Below are 19,240 nucleotides of genomic sequence, written 5' to 3'. Positions count from 1 at the left end.
TTAATTATGATGGAATGCGCATAAGCGCGAAAAACGATCCAAACGATGCGGCGAATGGATTTTTCTTATGCCAAACACTAAGGCATAATATTATGATGCTTACATAAAATTTTGGATGTCCGGATGTATTCAGAACGTAAGTTATGCGCGAAAGTGCAAACTTATGCACTTTTTGACACTTTTAGTCCCTAAATGATCCAAAAGTTTATTTTAGCACACCGAACCCCTCAAAGCCCATTTCTAAGCTATATAAAGGATATTTAAGGTGTGTTTAACTTATGGTCATGTTCCAGAATGTCTGTTTTAGTACGAATAGTCATACTTTCGCAGTTTGTCAAATTTAGTCCCTGTAAGCGAATTAACTTGTTTTTGCCATATCAAAGCCTTCAAAACTTATTTCTAAGTTATGTAAAGGTTATTTAAGGTGTGTTTAAGTATATGTTGATGTTCCAGAGTATTTGTCGCATTAAACTGAGTACGTTTACGCATCAGTTTGCGTATAATTCTCTAGAAAGCGATGTAGAGTTTGAAGTTGAATGAAAGTCAAAACATGAAAAATGTCAAACATAAACAAACAAACATTGGGATCAAAATAACGTTGTTTTATTGATAACTGAACTTTTCACGATGATTTCATGCACAAATGTTACAGTCTTCCCTACTTGTGGAAATTTCGTCCCGAAATTTTATTTAGAGGAAACTTGTGGAAAAAGATGCGGATACTTAGCCTTCATTTGCTTTTCGTGTTCCCAAGTAAACTCGGGTCCACATTTAGATTCCCAGTGAACCTTGACCAAAGGAATGCGCTTGCGTTTAAGCCACTTGACTTCACGTTCCATGATTTCCACCGGTTTCTCAACAAATTTTAGTGTTTTATCAACACGAATTTCGTCAAGCGGTATGTGGAGGTTCTCATCAGCTAAACACCTCTTGAGATTGGACACGTGAAAGGTTGGATGAACATTTCCAAGTTCAGGAGGTAACTCAAGTCTGTAGGCTACCTTACCGATTCTTTCGACGATCTTGAATGGTCCAACGTATCTAGGTGCAAGTTTTCCTTTCTTTCCAAATCTGATAACACCTTTCCAAGGTGAGACCTTAAGTAATACACGATCACCGACTTGAAAATCCAAGGGCTTGCGTTTTAGGTCCGCGTAACTCTTTTGACGGCTTCTAGCTGTCTGAAGGTTATCACGAACTTTCTTGACCTTATCTGTTGTCTCTAAGATGAGGGCAGGTCCAGTAAGCTGAGCCTCGCCGATCTCATTCCAGCAGACTGGTGAATGAAATTTTCGACCATAGAGAGCCTCGAAAGGAGCCATGTTGATGCGGGAGTGATAACTGTTGTTGTAGGAGAATTCAATCAACGGAAGATGTGAATCCCAACTACCACCAAAATCGATCACACAAGCTCTAAGCATATCCTCCAGAGTCTGGATTGTTCTTTCAGACTAACCATCCGTTTGCGGATGATAAGCTGTGCTCAGATTAAGTTGGGTCCCCATAGCAGATTGCATGGTTCTCTAAAAATGAGAAGTGAAACAAGCATCTCTGTCAGAAATGATGTTCAAAGGAACACCATGTCGAGCTACAATTTCATCCACATAGATTTTAGCAAGTTTGTCAACAGAAAAATCCTCACGGATTGGCAACAAATGCGCTGACTTAGTAAGACGATCAACGACTACCCAGATGGCATCATGACCTTTCTTTGTGCGCGGGAGTTTAGTAATGAGATCCATAGTAACGTTTTCCCATTTCCAAACTGGGATCTCTGGTTGTTCCAATAAACCAGAAGGACGCTGATGTTCAGCCTTAACCTTAAGACAAGTAAGGCATTTTGATACATATAAGGCAATGTCTTTCTTCATACCAGGCCACCAACACTGACTATGAAGATCCTTATACATTTTATCTGAGCCAGGATGAACAGAATAACAAGATTTATGGGCTTCATCCATAAGCAAGGTACAAAGATTATCTTGGCTTGGGACCCACAAACGGTCCATGAAGTAATACGATCCATTGTCCTTCTGTTCCAGATCAGGTGTTATGTGATAGGGAAATTCCTTATCCATCAAACCTTGTGAAACACAAGATTGTTGAGCCTGAGAAATACGTGCTTGGATATCGGATTGTGCTTGAATATCAGATTGAACACGAACACAAGGAAGCTTAGTACGTTCCTTGCGACTCAAAGCATCGGCTACGACGTTCACCTTACTAGGATGGTAGCGAATTTCGCAGTCATAGTCGTTTAGAAGCTCGACCCAACGTCGTTGCCTCATGTTGAGTTCTTTCTGATTGAAGATATGCTGAAGACTTTTGTGGTCAGTAAAAACCACACATTTTGTACCGTACAAATAGTGTCTCCAAATCTTAAGAGCGAAGACAACTGCACCCAACTCAAGATCATGAGTGGTGTAGTTCTTTTCATGTATCTTCAACTACCTTGATGCGTATGCTATGACTTTGTTTCTTTGCATCAGGACGCAACCAAGACCTAATTTAGATGCATCGCAATAAACAACGAAATCATCATTGCCCTCAGGCAAGGTTAGAACAGGCACGTCACAAAGTTTCTTTTTCAAGTTTTGAAAAGCTTCCTCTTGTTTGAATCCCCAATCAAAGGGCTTGTTCTTCTGAGTTAGAGCAGTTAGAGGAACTGCAATCTTTGAGAAAATTTCAATGAAGCGGCGATAATAACCCGCAAGACCAAGAAAAGAACGAACTTCAGTAGGAGTAGTAGGCGTATCCCAATCCTTAATCGCACTGATCTTGGAGGGATCTACATGAATACCTTGTTCGTTGACAATATGTCCTAGGAATTGAACTTCTTTAAGCCAAAATTCACACTTGGAGAATTTGGCGAAAAGTTGCTCTTTCTTTAGGAGTTCCAAAGTAAGACGAAGATGTTGCTCATGATCAGCTCGCGTCTTAGAATATATCAAGATGTCATCAATGAAAACGATGATGAACTTATCCAAATAAGGCTTGCAGACCCTATTCATCTAGTCCATGAAAACAGCAGGAGCATTTGTGACACCCCAGGAAAATCAGTAAACGATACAACTTACCTAGCTTCCTCAGTAACCGCATGCTAAATTTCGGGACGAAATTTCTTTTAAGTTGGGGATAATGTGACAACTCGAATTTCCAAGATTTCTATTTAGCATTTATTTCACGTTCATGTATTGTTTAGTTGTTTATTTGCACAATTAGTTGCCATGGAATTATATACGTTTTGATGCAATGAATCGTATTGTGTGATTGTGCATGGTTGTTTGTTAATTGTGAAAGACTATGAAATTGTTATGAGATGGTGTACATGTGTAAAATATGATACTTAGGGAGGTAGAGGGTAATTAGTGAAATCCTAGAGATTCTTAACCCTAATCCCTTGTTCACTAATCATTTTCACAAAACTAAAGCACGTACTGTATTCTCTAATCCTCTAACAATCATTATCACCGTCATCATTGGCACAAGACATTCAACACTTTGATTCCACATTCTCTCTAGAATCAACACAAGGTAAATGCTTATTGGTTATTGATTGCTTGATTAATATCAATTCTTGATTCTTGATTATGTGTTCATGAAAACCCTAGCTTTCATATGATACTTCTGTGGTTTTTGTTTGAGTTCTGATGATTTAGAAATGATGTTGATTAGTGTATGATCAATTGTCGGATGTTAAGACTCAAGACATGCTAGGATGATTGAATTGATAATTGAATTGCTGCTAGACAGAATGCAAATATGTAATTAGGGTTTCACTATCGCATGAGAACATAAAACGTAACTGATACAATCTCTATGAAGTGAACATTCGTATGTTTGATTTTCTGTCTGAGTTTAAGTGTTGATATATGTCCGACTTTTAAAACAAGTTAAGGGATCCGAGTTCTTGTCTAATGTTCTGTCCGAATTTCAAAAGGAATCAGGGGTTATCCGACTTTTAACCCTAGTAAAGGGGGTCCGAGTTTTGTGTGTTGTGGTCCGAGGTTTGGGCTTCAAGCCCTTAGTCCGACTTTTGGGGCCTCACAAGGGTCCGAGTTTTTATTTGCCTCACATTGGTCCGAGTTTCATAGGGGCATGGCCCATGTCCGAGTTTTGTGGCCCAAACCCCATGTCCGACCTTTGAACCCCCACCCCCTTGGTCCGAATTTTGAACCCCAAACCCGCCTCACATGGTCCGACTTTTAATCCCCATGTGCTAGTCTGACTTTTAAACAGGGGAACCCCCCCCCCCAACACTTGTCCGAGCTTTTAAGAAGGGCAAGGCTCTGTCTATTTTGTGTATGATTAATATGAGGCCATGTATTGTATGTTAATTTATGATTGGATCTGTTAGATGTGTATGCTACTGTGTTTAGCCACAAACTCTGATTAAGCTTGATAACGATGTTAATGTGTTAAGTATGTTAACGTTGGCAATTAGGTTAAATATCCATGATAGATTAAACTGTGTAATCAAGGACGCGACGCATGAATTATGTGAATACGATTAACTGTTTACGTGATGTATGATTCTGTATATAATCGTATGATACTGGATGCAACTGAATGATCTTGCATGTATGAATCGGTCTATGTGATATCATCCTGTACACAATAAGCACACAAAACACAGTTGCTTGATTTCTAATGACTTGCAAACCCTAATTGGATGCAAATACTTACATCGTATCATGTGCAACATATCCTAGGTCGTGTGTAACGGACTTAGACATTTGATAAACCCTAGAGCATAGCCTACCGAGCAAACCAAGGTGAGTTCACACAGACAAGGCATGGGGTTCCCAAGGTGGGAATGGGATTGATTTATTTATTTGTACTTCTCTAGATAATGGAACGTAGTGATATGATCCTCGGGTGAGGAAGGTGATTGGTTAAGATACTACTAGACTAGTGATGCTTATAGAACTGATCTTCGCACACACGCAGGGATTGACTGCGATAAAATGACTGATCTTCGCACACATGCCAGGGTTGGCTGCGATAATATGACTAATCTTCGCACACATGCCTAGGAAGGCTGTGAACTATACACTAAAACTTCGCATAGGTGCCGGGTGGCCGCGATACGAACATACCTAGTTTAGAATACTTGAGAATTTTCCCTAATCTTCGCATACATGCCTAGAGGGCTGCGATACGAACTAATACGATACATGACTTAAGGAACGAACACAGGGCTTACTATACTATTACAATTACTGAACTATTAACTGTGAACTCGCTCAACTAGTTGTTGACTCTCTGCTGCATGCCTTGCAGGACCTTAGGTACTTATGGAGCTTGCACAGGAAGGAGCATGTCGTTGTGGAGCATGGATCGTGGTTGTTATGTTAAACTTTATAACATTTGAACTTATTACTTACATTGGGTTTTCATACTTATGCTTCCGCTACACTTTGAAACTATAATACGTTTTGAATACCTATCGTATTGAATGATTGATTTGCATTTATTTTACTTGATATTAATTACATGTTCAATATAATTGGTGGCTTGATCCTGGTCAGTCACGCTCCCAAGCGGTGATATTCCGCAGGTGGATTTTGGGGGTGTGGCAGATTGGTATCAGAGCCATTGGTTATAGAGAACATGGTTTTAATATTGGAAAACGTTTTTATTAAAACCAGACTATAACCAGAACAGTGCTCTCAACGATCCACAACGACGCTTCGCTCCACGTGCAAGACTCAACCTCCTAGGTAATAAGATTATTGTTTATTGCCTACATGCTAGAATTACATAGAACTTTGCTCGTGGTATGTTTAGATCACATTGCTCACTATATGTTATTGCTTGAGAACACTTATGTGCTTACACTCTTCTGTCATCACACTACTCGCGAACCATTCTCACTTACGTTACATTTGCTATGAAGATCATGGCCGGATATATCAACATGACACAAGCCCAGTTGACGGCTCTCATTAACGAACGAATTGTTGCGGCACTTGCAGCCATACAAGCAGGAGGTAAACCCTGCAGTCGTAACTAGGATCTTTAGATCCTACACTCCTAAACCAACTCTTGTGTTTAACCTTGTCCTATTCTTATACACAATAGGTCAACACGCTCAGTCACCTGTTTACACCTTCAAAAATCTCAAGGATTGCCAACCTAGTACCTTCAGTGGAACTAAGGGAGTTGAAGGCCTCCTCCACTGGTTCGAGAGGCTCGAAACTGACTTCGAGGTGTGTGATTGCCCTGAGTCTCGTAGAGTAAAGTTTGCTACTGGAACACTCAAAGGTGCTGCATTAACCTGGTGGGAAGCACAGGTTCAAATGTTAGGGCTGGCAGTTGCTAATGCCACCCCCTGGAACGAGTTCAAGGACCTATTTAAGGAAGAGTTTTGCAGTCGAGAAGACATCCACAAACTAGAGGTAGAGTTCCTCAACCTACAGATGGTGGGGTCTGAAATTGAAGCTTATACGAAGAGATCAAACGAATTAGCCACATTTTGTTCCACTATGGTAGACCCTCCCACAAAACGCATGGAACTGTATCTCAAGGGTCTGGTGCCCGAAATCCAGAGTCATATGACTGCAGCTAGTCTTGGCACTATCCAGCAAGTCACTAGGCTTGCTCATCGTCTCACAGACCAGGCTGTAGGACAGAACAAACTACCAAAACGTGTCAAAACTGATACTGCATGTGCTTCTAGTGATAACAAACGCAAGTGGGATGAAAGCCTGAGCAAGGAATTAATTTTGGTCCAGCCTCTGGCGCAGCAGCAAGAGATAGATGACTACCAGAGCCCCAGACAACAGTTTTCTAGTAGTCATGGGCAGAAAAGGTATCGAGGAATTCACCCATGGTGCAACAATTGTAACAGACACCACGGTGGCCAGTGCAACAAGGGTCGTTGCCAGCGGTGTCTCAAGATTGGTCATGAAGCTAAGGATTGTCGAAACTCACGTCCTGTAACTCAAGAACAACAAAGACCGCCTCAATCTTCACAGAACCAGCAACTACAACTACTAGCTCCACAGAACACACAGTAGCAGCCACAGCGTGGAAACCGGGGATGTTTCCAGTGTGGGGCTAAAGGTCATTTTAAACGCGATTACCCTCAGTTAAACCAGGACCAGACTCAGAACCACGACCATGGAAACAGGGACGACAACGGGGATAGCGTTGGGGGAAGCAATGGAAACAATGACGCCGGGGCAACGTGTACGTGATTGGTCAGGGTGACGCAAGGAACGATCTTATCATAATAATGGGTAAGTTTCTTCTTGTCGACTTCTATGTTACTATATTGTCTGATTCGGGTGTGAATACCAATTATATGTCTTTGAAAGTTAGTCGAATGTTAAAACGTACACCAACTCCCTTGAACACCCAACGTGTCGTAGTGTTAGTTAATGGTAAAGGTCTAGAGGCCGTACAAAGTTCAGGGTTGTAATCTTATCCTCGCTGGGTAGACGTTCCCTATCTACTTCATTCCTATAGTTCTGGACAGCACCTACACCTCGCGCACCGTATCGCTTAGCTCCATCCGAATTGGAAGAACTATCGACGCAGCTACAAGAACTCTTGGATAAGGGATTTATCCGACCTATCTTTTCGCCTTGGGGAGCTCCAGTGTTATTTGTGAAAAAGAAGGACGGTACCTTCAGGATGTGCATAGACTACCGGGAACTCAACAGGGTGACGGTGAAGAATCGTTATCCTCTTCCACGAATTGACAACTTATTCGACCAGTTGCAAGGGTCGTGCTACTACTCCAAGATAGATTTGAGGTTAGGTTACCATCAGCTGAGAGTCCGTGACGAGGACGTCTCCAAAACAGTATTTAGAACTCGCTACGGCCATTACGAGTTTCTCGTCATGCCATTCGGGCTTACGAACGCACCTGCAGTTTTCATGGATCTTATGAACAGGGTGTGCAAACCCTATCTAGACAAGTTCGTCATTGTCTTCATCGACGACATTCTGATATACTCCAAGAGTCAGGAGGAACACGAGCAGCACTTACGTCTTATCTTGGAACTTCTTCGAAAGGAACAACTATACGCCAAGTTTTCAAAATGCGACTTCTGGCTTCGTGAAGTCCACTTCTAGGCCACATAGTAAATAAGGACGGGATCCATATTGATCCATCCAAGGTAGATTCGATCAGGAACTGGCCTGCACCACGTACACCAACATAAATACGCCAATTCTTGGGTTTGGCGGGATACTACAGACGGTTCATCAAAGATTTTTCAAAGATCGCACAGCCGCTTACTATGCTGACACAGAAAGGTGTCACCTACCGTTGGGGAGATTCCGAGGAAACCGTTTTCAGTACTTAAAGGATAGGCTTTGCAGCGCGCCTATTCTCTCATTGCCAGAGGGCACGAACGATTTTGTGGTCTATTGTGACGCATCGATACAGGGGCTTGGTTGTGTATTGATGCAACGGGATAAAGTTATTGCCTACGCTTCTCGTCAACTCAAGGTCCACGAACGAAACTACACGACGCACGATTTAGAGCTGGGAGCTGTTGTTTTCGCGCTCAAGATATGGCGACACTACCTGTACGGTACCAAGTGCACAATTTACACCGATCACAGGAGTCTCGAGCATATCTTCAAGCAGAAGGAATTGAACATGCGTCAACGACGATGGGTCGAGTTACTTAATGATTACGAATGCGCCATCAAGTACCATCCAGGCAAAGCCAATGTTGTGGCTGACGCTCTCAACCGGAAAGACACTCTACCTAAGCGTGTACGAGCTTTACAGCTTACCATTCAGTCTGATCTTCCTGCACAGATACGAACTGCTCAGATAGAAGCATTAAAACCCGAAAACGTCAAGGCTGAAGCCTTACGCGGCTCAAGGAAACGGATGGAACAAAAGGAAGACGGCGCCTACTATGTAACGGGGCGTATTTGGGTCCCACTTTTTGGCGGTTTACGCGAGCTGGTAATGGACGAAGCTCACAAGTCACGCTACTCGGTACATCCAGGGTCGGATAAAATGTACCACGACATCAGAACTACATACTGGTGGCCTAGCATGAAAGCCCACATCGCTACTTACGTCGGCAAGTGTTTGACATGTGCAAAAGTCAAAGTGGAGTATCCGAAACCAGCGGGCCTACTTCAGCAACCCAAGATACCGCAATGGAAATGGGAAGAAATTTCCATGGATTTTGTTAGAGGCCTACCCAGATCCCAACATGGGAATGACACCATATGGGTGATCGTGGATCGACTCACCAAGTCTGCACACTTCCTGGCTATAAAGGAAACGGATAAGTTCTCCACTCTCGCAGACATCTATCTTAAAGAAGTTGTTTCGAGGCACGGGGTGCCCACCTCCATCGTTTCGGATCGAGATGCACGATTCACGTCAGAGCTACGGCAAGCGATACATAAATCTTTCGGCTCACGGTTAGATATGAGCACAGCGTATCACCCTCAGACGGATGGGCAGTCTGAGCGAACGATCCAAACTCTTGAAGACATGCTTCGGGCATGTGTTATTGATTTCGGCAACGGCTGGGAAAAGCACCTCCCTTTGGTGGAGTTCTCATACAATAACAGCTATCACACCAGCATACAAGCCGCTCCATTCGAGGCATTGTACGGGCGTAAATGTCGGGTCACCTCTCTGTTGGGCAGAGGTGGGGGATAGTCAGATCACGGGTCCGGAGATTGTAGTGGACGCTACAGAAAAGATTGCACAAATACGACAACGCATGGCGGCAGCACGCGACCATCAGAAAGCCTACGCGGATAAGCGTAGGAAACCGTTGGAATTTCAGGTCGGGGACCGGGTTTTACTAAAAGTCTCACCCTGGAAGGGTGTGGTTCGTTTTGGCAAACGGGGCAAACTAAATCCGCGGTATGTCGGACCGTTGAGATCATTGAGAAAATAGGCAAAGTGGCCTACAAGCTAAACCTACCAGCTGAACTCGGTGCAGTTCACAATGTTTTCCACGTGTCAAATCTGAAGAAGTGCCTATCAGATGAGACCCTCATAGTTCCTTTTAAGGAACTCGCTATCGACGAGCGGTTGCAGTTCGTCGAGAAACCTGTAGAAATCACGGACCGGGATGTTAAGGTCCTCAAGCACAAGAGAATCCCTCTTGTTCGACTTCGTTGGAACTCCAAATGTGGCCCAGAGTACACCTGGGAACGCGAAGACCAGATGACAGAAAAGTACCCCCAGTTATTCGGGACCAATGCAACCACTACTGAGACTGAAGCTACTACTGCGAAATTTCGGGACGAAATTCCAAATCAACGGGGGGATGATGTGACACCCCAGGAAAATCAGTAAACGATACAACTTACCTAGCTTCCTCAGTAACCGCATGCTAAATTTCGAGACGAAATTTCTTTTAAGTTGGGGATAATGTGACAACTCGAATTTCCAAGATTTCTATTTAGCATTTATTGCACGTTCATGTATTGTTTAGTTGTTTATTTGCACAATTAGTTGCCATGGAATTATATACGTTTTGATGCAATGAATCGTATTGTGTGATTGTGCATGGTTGTTTGTTAATTGTGAAAGACTATGAAATTGTTATGAGATGGTGTACATGTGTAAAATATGATACTTACGGAGGTAGAGGGTAATTAGTGAAATCCTAGAGATTCTTAACCCTAATCCCTTGTTCACTAATCATTTTCACAAAACCAAAGCACGTACTGTATTCTCTAATCCTCTAACACTCATTATCACCGTCATCATTGGCACAAGACATTCAACACTTTGATTCCACATTCTCTCTAGAATCAACACAAGGTAAATGCTTATTGGTTATTGATTGCTTGATTAATATCAATTCTTGATTCTTGATTATGTGTTCATGAAAACCCAAGCTTTCATATGATACTTCTGTGGTTTTTGTTTGAGTTCTGATGATTTAGAAATGATGTTGATTAGTGTATGATCAATTGTCGGATGTTAAGACTCAAGACATGCTAGGATGATTGAATTGATAATTGAATTGCTGCTAGACAGAATGCAAATATGTAATTAGGGTTTCACGATCGCATGAGAACATAAAACGTAACTGATATAATCTCTATGAAGTGAACATTCGTATGTTTGATTTTCTGTCTGAGTTTAAGTGTTGATATATGTCCGACTTTTAAAACAAGTTAAGGGATCTGAGTTCTTGTCTAATGTTCTGTCCGAATTTCATAAGGAATCAGGGGTTATCCGACTTTTAACCCTAGTAAAGGGGGTCCGAGTTTTGTGTGTTGTGGTCCGAGGTTTGGGCTTCAAGCCCTTAGTCCGACTTTTGGGGCCTCACAAGGGTCCGAGTTTTTACTTGCCTCACATTGGTCCGAGTTTCAAAGGGGCATGGCCCATGTCCGAGTTTTGTGGCCCAAACCCCATGTCCGACCTTTGAACCCCCACCCCCTTTGGTCCGAATTTTGAACCCCAAACCCCCCTCACATGGTCCGACTTTTAATCCCCATGTGCTAGTCCGACTTTTAAACAGGGGAAACCCCCCCCCCCCCAACACTTGTCCGAGCTTTTAAGAAGGGCAAGGCTCTGTCTATTTTGTGTATGGTTAATATGAGGCCATGTATTGTATGTTAATTTATGATTGGATCTGTTAGATATGTATGCTACTGTGTTTAGCCACAAACTCTGATTAAGCTTGATAACGATGTTAATATGTTAAGTATGTTAACGTTGGCAATTAGGTTAAATATCCACGATAGATTAAACTGTGTAATCAAGGACGCGACGCATGAATTATGTGAATACGATTAACTGTTTACGTGATGTATGATTCTGTATATAATCGTATGATACTGGATGCAACTAAATGATCTTGCATGTATGAATCGGTCTATGTGATATCATCCTGTACACAATAAGCACACAAAACACAGTTGCTTGATTTCTAATGACTTGCAAACCCTAATTGGATACAAATACTTACATCGTATCATGTGCAACATATCCTAGGTCGTGTGTAACAGACTTAGACATTTGATAAACCCTAGAGCATAGCCTACCGAGCAAACCAAGGTGAGTTCACACAGACAAGGCATGGGGTTCCCAGGGTTGGAATGGGATTGATTTATTTATTTGTACTTCTCTAGATAATGGAACGTAGTGATATGATCCTCGGGTGAGGAAGGTGATTGGTTAAGATACTGCTAGACTAGTGATGCTTATAGAACTGATCTTCGCACACACGCCGGGATTGGCTGCGATAATATGACTGATCTTCGCACACATGCCAGGGTTGGCTGCGATAATATGACTAATCTTCGCACACATGCCTAGGAAGGCTGCGAACTATACACTAAAACTTCGCACAGGTGCCGGGTGGCCGCGATACGAACATACCTAGTCTAGAATACTTGAGAATTTTCCCTAATCTTCGCATACATGCCTAGAGGGCTGCGATACGAACTAATACGATACATGACTTAAGGAACGAACACAGGGCTTACTATACTATTACAATTACTGAACTATTAACTGTGAACTCGCTCAACTAGTTGTTGACTCTCTGCTGCATGCCTTGCAGGACCTTAGGTACTTATGGAGCTTGCACAGGAAGGAGCATGTCATTGTGGAGCATGGATCGTGGTTGTTATGTTAAACTTTATAACACTTGAACTTATTACTTACATTGGGTTTTCATACTTATGCTTCCGCTACACTTTGAAACTATAATTACGTTTTGAACACCTATCGTATTGAATGATTGATTTGCATTTATTTTACTTGATATTAATTACATGTTCAATATGATTGGTGGCTTGATCCTGGTCAGTCACGCTCCCAAGCGGTGATATTCCGCAAGTGGATTTTGGGGGTGTGACAGCATTAGTCAAACCGAATGGCATGACTGTGAACTCATAATGCCCATAACGAGTGCGGAACGCTGTCTTGGGAATATCTTCTTCATGCACACAAAGTTGATGATATCCAGATCGCAGATCAATATTTGAAAAATAAGAAGCGCCCTGCAATTGATCAAAGAGATCATTGATGTGAGGTAGGGGATATCGATTCTTGATGGTGAGCTTGTTTAGCTCACGATAATCGATACACATCCTAAAACATCCATCCTTCTTCTTGACAAAAAGGACTGGAGCACCCCAAGGTGAAAAGCTAGGACGGATAAAACCTTTGTCAGAGAGTTCCTGAAGCTGCTTAGACAACTCTTGCATCTCGGACGGTGCAAGACGATATGGAGCTCTGGCAATGGGATTTGCACCAGGTACGGGATCAATACGGAACTCGACTTGGCGTGCTGGGGGTAGACCAGGTAACTCTTCAGGAAATACTTCAGAATAATCCCGTACAACAGGAATATCTTGAATAGACTTACCTTTGCCCTTATCTGCTATAACATGTGCCAAAATGCCACATAGTTCTTTCGCAGATACTTCCGAGCTTTAAAACAACACATGAGTTTGAGACCACCAGCGGGTTTCTCACCACGAACTTGTAGGATCTCACCTGTCGAAAGTGGCACACGAACGATATTATCAAAACAAACTACCTCTGCGTGATGCTTGGCTAATCAATCCATACCCACAATAACGTCGAAGCTTCCAAGTTGCATAGGCGTGAGGTCAATGGGAAAAAGATGGTTGTTAAGGTTCAACTCGCAATTGCGGAGAACAGAATCAAGAAAAATGGGTTCACCACTAGCCACTTCTACTGTCAATGGTTTACCTAGTTTTGTTCTAGAGACGCAAAGCAATGGTTCAAAAGATAAAGACACAAAACTCTTATCGGCACCCGAATCGAAAAGAACAGATGCTGGCTGGTTATTAATAAAGAACGTACCGTTCACCACATTATCATCTGCTTGTGCCTCTTGTGCGTTCATGTTGAAGACTCGACCTCGAGCCTGAGCCTGATTCTGATTCTGGTTGGCTAGTCTTGGGTACCGGTTTCTGTAGTGGGTCAGATCCCCACAATTGTAGCACGAACCAGGAGGAAAATGAGGTCGTGCAGCTTGACCTTGTTGCTGAGCAATTTGTTGGGCTTGGTTCTGAACTGCCTGATTCTGGTTAGTAGGAATGCCGCAGGTCGCAGCAAGATGACCATTTCTTCCACAGTTGGTGCATTGACGACTCTGAAGATGAGGTGGGTGATGGCCGTTACACCTGTTGCACAAAGGTGCATTGCCAAGATAAGGCTTCTTGGTTAGTGGTTGCGCAGGCTGATTGGGTGCAACTTGAGCCTGTGCAGTAACGGCATAGTTTTGGGAAGCCTTTCGATTCCTAGACCCCCTTGAGGAACCAGAATCCTTTCCCTTCTTGTTTTGACCTTTCTTGTTATCTCCTTTGTCAGACGCCTGCTTCTTACCCTCGTCACCCTTTTTGTGCAGCTTCCCCTTTCAAATCTGCGACTCAGTCAGTGTCGCTGCTAACTAGATCGCCTGACGGAGTGTGGTAGGGTTACTACCAGTAATGATGTCTTGTACCGAGTCAGGTAGGCCGTCGGTGTACCTTTCGATAGCCTTGTCGAGTGGGGCAACCATTGTTGGGCAAAGCAGACTCAACTCCTCAAACCTATCATTATATGCCCGGTGCTCGCCACTGTATTGTTTTAAGTCATCAAACTCTTTCTCCAAAGCTCGATGTTCATGACGAGGACAGAAATCCCTCATCATAAGGGCCCTAAGTTCAGCCCATGTCTGTGCTAGAGCAACTTCTGCACCACGGTCTCTCATTACCCCGTTCCACCACGTAAGAGCCCTCTTCTGAAACACACTCGAAGAAAACTCGACCTTGCGATTGTCAGGACACTACACGTGACGGAAAGTATTCTCAATGCTCTCGAACCATTGAAGAAGCCCAGTTGCTCCCTCAAAACCACTAAACTTGAGTGGTTTAGCCGAGTTAAAATTCTTGAAATTGCATGGAGCATTGTTGTTGTTGTTGGCTTCGTTCCATTGAGCAAAGAGATTTGGGAATTGAGCTGCCATTTGCTGCGCAATAATTTCTGCCAGTTTAGCAGTCGCTATCTGGTTTTCGCGTCAAGGAAGGCATTCTAAAAGAGGAAAACATGAAAGGAAACGAGTGAGATGATTGGATGAAGAGAATGAGATGAAATAATTTCAACAAAAGCAAAGATGGTGGTTACGCATCACAAAGCAAACAAGCAACACACAGTGTCTAATCAAAGTAAACGGGTCAAAAATAATGTATCGAGAAGACATGTTCGCCTATAAGTGAACACTCACCCCAAGAGTTCCCAGGTAAGAGTGACTGGTCCTATTATTTGGATTTGTACGAACACTCTAGCTTTAGACAGAAAACCCAGGGTACAGGCATTCACTCTTCCAGTTTGCACGTGTTCACACTATTTAAAACCCAAAACTTTGACGAGATTTTTGAAAATTCAAAGGGGTTGAAAACCTTATAACAGAGGGTTCAAAACCTAGTAATAAATCATCCTAGAACAGATGATTAATTTTCAAAGCGGATTCGGAATCGATGTTCTCGTTGTGGTTATCACCTAAGGATAGGTGATGTTGGACCGTTCTTTGACCCGAAAAGTCAGTCAGAGTAGCTCATCCTCACATATAAAGGCGGAATCAGAATATGCAAGGTTACAACAGCTTGTCCTATTAAGTTCCTTTGCTTTTATTGCTTTTCTACTGAAATTTTGACAGAGTTTCGCTCCAGCATACACATCTACATTCTCAGACCGCTCAGACGAACACCCTATATAAAGACATCCTGGTTCGCTCATATGACATGCCATATGAGCGGACCTGGAACAACTTGACACAAAAGCGAACCAGCTAAGACCAAAAGAGCGAACCACTATGCAACATGACAAATAAGCGAACCTAACTCTATTTTACATAATATTTACATTTTGACCCCCTGTTGACTAATCTTGACTTCAGACTTTTTGTAGACGCAGTCAACAGACATTCCGTGCATCAACAGACTCCCCCTTGGATGTTGACGTAGTCTTTATCAGTCTTTAGATCCATAGTCTTCAGTCTTAGACTTTTCTTCAACTCTGTCTATTCTCACAAGCATTCTTCACAGGTTTCAGGATTAACACCTTGCTCTTACTTCAACTTCCCAATAGCTGTTGATCCAGACTCCCCCTTTCACAGACTCTTCCTCTCAGTATGCTGAGATCTTAAAATATCTGGTTCAAGCTTTGACAATTTGCCTTCGTTGGAATAATAAAGTCTCCAAACCTGTTACTCAACCAATATCATTAAAATTCATCTTTTTCAGCCAATAAAAACAAATTTAATCAGTTCTAGCAATCCACTCAAATATTCAAGTTCAAGTTAATGATCCTGAACACCTGATTAATCTACCAAGTTCAATTTAATGACCCTGGTTGATCTTTTGACGAATTCAACTGATTTAGTAAAATCATTTTCAACTTTTTCTGAAAATAACAAGTATCAACTTAATGAACTTGTTTGTGACTTTGAAAACAATCAAACTTCCATCAATGTAAGCTCTCCTCATTCTTCAGCTCAGAACCTCCTGCATCTGCTTCATCTTTCTAGAATCCGACAATCAACTTTCCACTCTGGTTTGTCTAAAATAAAGTAGAAATAAAATCTTTTTGGATTTTAAGATGATCTAAACTAAGAAATGAAATAAAAGAAAACTTAAATTGCGGAAATAAACTATTTGCAAGTTTTATTTTTGGCGAGTGTGTCAGGGAATCATATAAGCTTTTCAGACAGATTACAAGTACCGTTAAGCTACATTACATACTCAGACTTAAACAATTCACCTCGATTGTCGATATACTGATCCATTTAAAATTCTCACACAAACTTCAATCTATTCAAGATACCGTTTAAGTATTTTAAGAACTTAGATCAATTCATGTGTCCCACCTCTTGAATATACTCCCGTATCCAGAATCCCAATATTCAGTCTTACAGGCAAGAATACTACAATGATGTCTGTACATAAATTAGGGGTTAAATGCGAGAACTGAGGGATCTCAGGTCAGAACTTCCGTTCAGCTTAGAGATATCAGCTTCGACTTAGCAATGTGTCCCCTTTAGAGGATCTTTTCAGCTACAACAACTGATTATCAATTTTATTGTCTAATCAACTGAGGGCTTTATGCTATATTCCAAGCATTTTGTGGTAAAGTATTAGCCAAGGACTAGGTCAGAACTACCGTTCAGCAGAAGTCCGGAATAATACCCCAGACATCATAGAGTACAAACACCTAGTATATCAGAATACGAGACCTTTCAAACGAGATTTCAGGGGTTACCTATATATCCAAGTAGTGTTCCCCACGAATTTCACCAGTTTGAAATTTTAGGTTTATATCCCGAATAAATCTACTAAATGTACGAAAACCTATCGACACATCGTTAGTGAGACTGTTTAACTCATTTTGTCTTTCCAAATCTTTAGCATACTGTAATTGTCTAGCTGATGTACTATCATTTTCCCTATATACACAAGCTCTTTTTCAATTTTATCATGTTTTTGTATTTTTGCATTTTTACCGTTTTTGTATTTTTCTGAAAATAAACTATGTACAACTATCTATCTCCTCCTAAATACCAAAACACGTAAAAAACCGACAAACCATCGCAGATTGTTTCTCATCTTCATCCGCAACAGTACTCTCATCAACGCTCACAACCCCTTCCAACACCGAAAGCAATTTCATACCATTAAGTTTTAACAAATATTGAAACCGATTTTTATCAAAAGCTTTGGTATGCAAATCAGCTTTTTGTTCGTCAGTGTGGATTTTCTCAATTCGTATCAACTTTTTCTCGAAGCAATCGCGAATAAAGTGATGACGAATCTTGATATGTTTAGTTTTAGCGTGATGTACTTGATTTTTAGTTATATTAATTGCGGCCTCATTATCAACAAACAGAGGTGTGTTAAGAAACTGCAAACCGTAGTCGCGCATCTGTTGCTGTATCCACAGGAGCTGAGAGCAGCAACTGCTAGCAGAAACATACTCCGCTTCACATGTAGATAGCGCCACAGATGTTTGTTTCTTACACTGCCAGGTAACCAATCTCGGACCAAAGAACTGGCATCCTGCAGTTGTTGATTTCGCGTTGACTTTGCAGCATCCGAAATCTGAATCGGAATACCCTTCGAGCGTAAAATCGCCTTTTCTAGGATACCATAACCCCAATGACGGAGTACCTTTCAGGTAACGCAATATCCTCTTGACAATAATCATGTGCGATTCTCTCGGGTTAGACTGAAATCTTGCTGCGAGGCACGTTGGGTACATGATGTCAGGACGTGAAGCAGTTAGATACATCAAAGAACCTATCATGGAATGGTAAAACGTGTCATCAGCCCTGTCTCCGGTGAGATCTGGGTGAATCCCATGATTAGTCGCAAGTGGGGTAGCAGCTGGAGTAGAACTTGACATTCCAAATTTTTCTAGAATATCATGCACGTACTTCGTTTGATGAATAAAAATTCCCTCAGGAAGTTGTTCAACTTGTAAACCCAGAAAGAATTTCATCTCCCCCTTTGATGACATTTCGAATTTCTGCTTCATCACCTGTTCGAAATCTTTGCATAATTTCTCATTTGTTGACCCAAAAATTATATCGTCCACATAAATTTGTACTATCAGAAGATGACCATCAACGACTTTAGTAAAGAGAGTGGCATCCACTTTTCCACGTATAAACTGGTTAGCGAGTAGGTGTTGAGACAAAGTCTCGTACCAGGCCCTCGGCGCCTGATGTAAACCATACAACGCTTTGTCCAGCAGATAAACTTTGTTCTTGTGGATTGGGTCAGTAAAGCCCGGCGGCTGACCAACATAAACCTCCTCTTTGACCTTCCCATAAATAAATGCGGATTTAACATCTAACTGATATACTTTGAAATTCTTCCAAGACGCAAATGCTAGGAAAATTCTGATAGCCTCTAGTCGTGCGACAGGAGCATAGACTTCGGTAAAATCAATCCCCTCCTGTTGACTAAATCCCTGAACAACGAGTCGAGCTTTATTCCTTACAACCACTCCTCTGTCGTCTCTCTTACACTTGCAAACCCATTTTGTATTGATTTATCTTTAACCATCCGGCAAATCAACTAACTTCCACACCCCCAACTTTTCAAACTGACTTAACTCTTCTTGCATCGCTATGACCCAAGAGTCTTCAGTAAGCGCCTCTTTGTAAGTTCTCGGTTCGACCTGCGAGATAAAACAACTTAATGAAAATTCAGTTTGTAAAGGTGCTACTGTAGAATAAAAACATGTTAAGCCCTGGTCAATTTGACG

The sequence above is a fragment of the Helianthus annuus genome, chromosome 11, assembly GCF_002127325.2.
Source record: "Helianthus annuus cultivar XRQ/B chromosome 11, HanXRQr2.0-SUNRISE, whole genome shotgun sequence".
Lineage (NCBI taxonomy): Eukaryota > Viridiplantae > Streptophyta > Magnoliopsida > Asterales > Asteraceae > Helianthus > Helianthus annuus.
The sequence above is the reverse complement of the archived record's forward strand: the minus strand, read 5'-3'. Positions refer to the sequence as shown.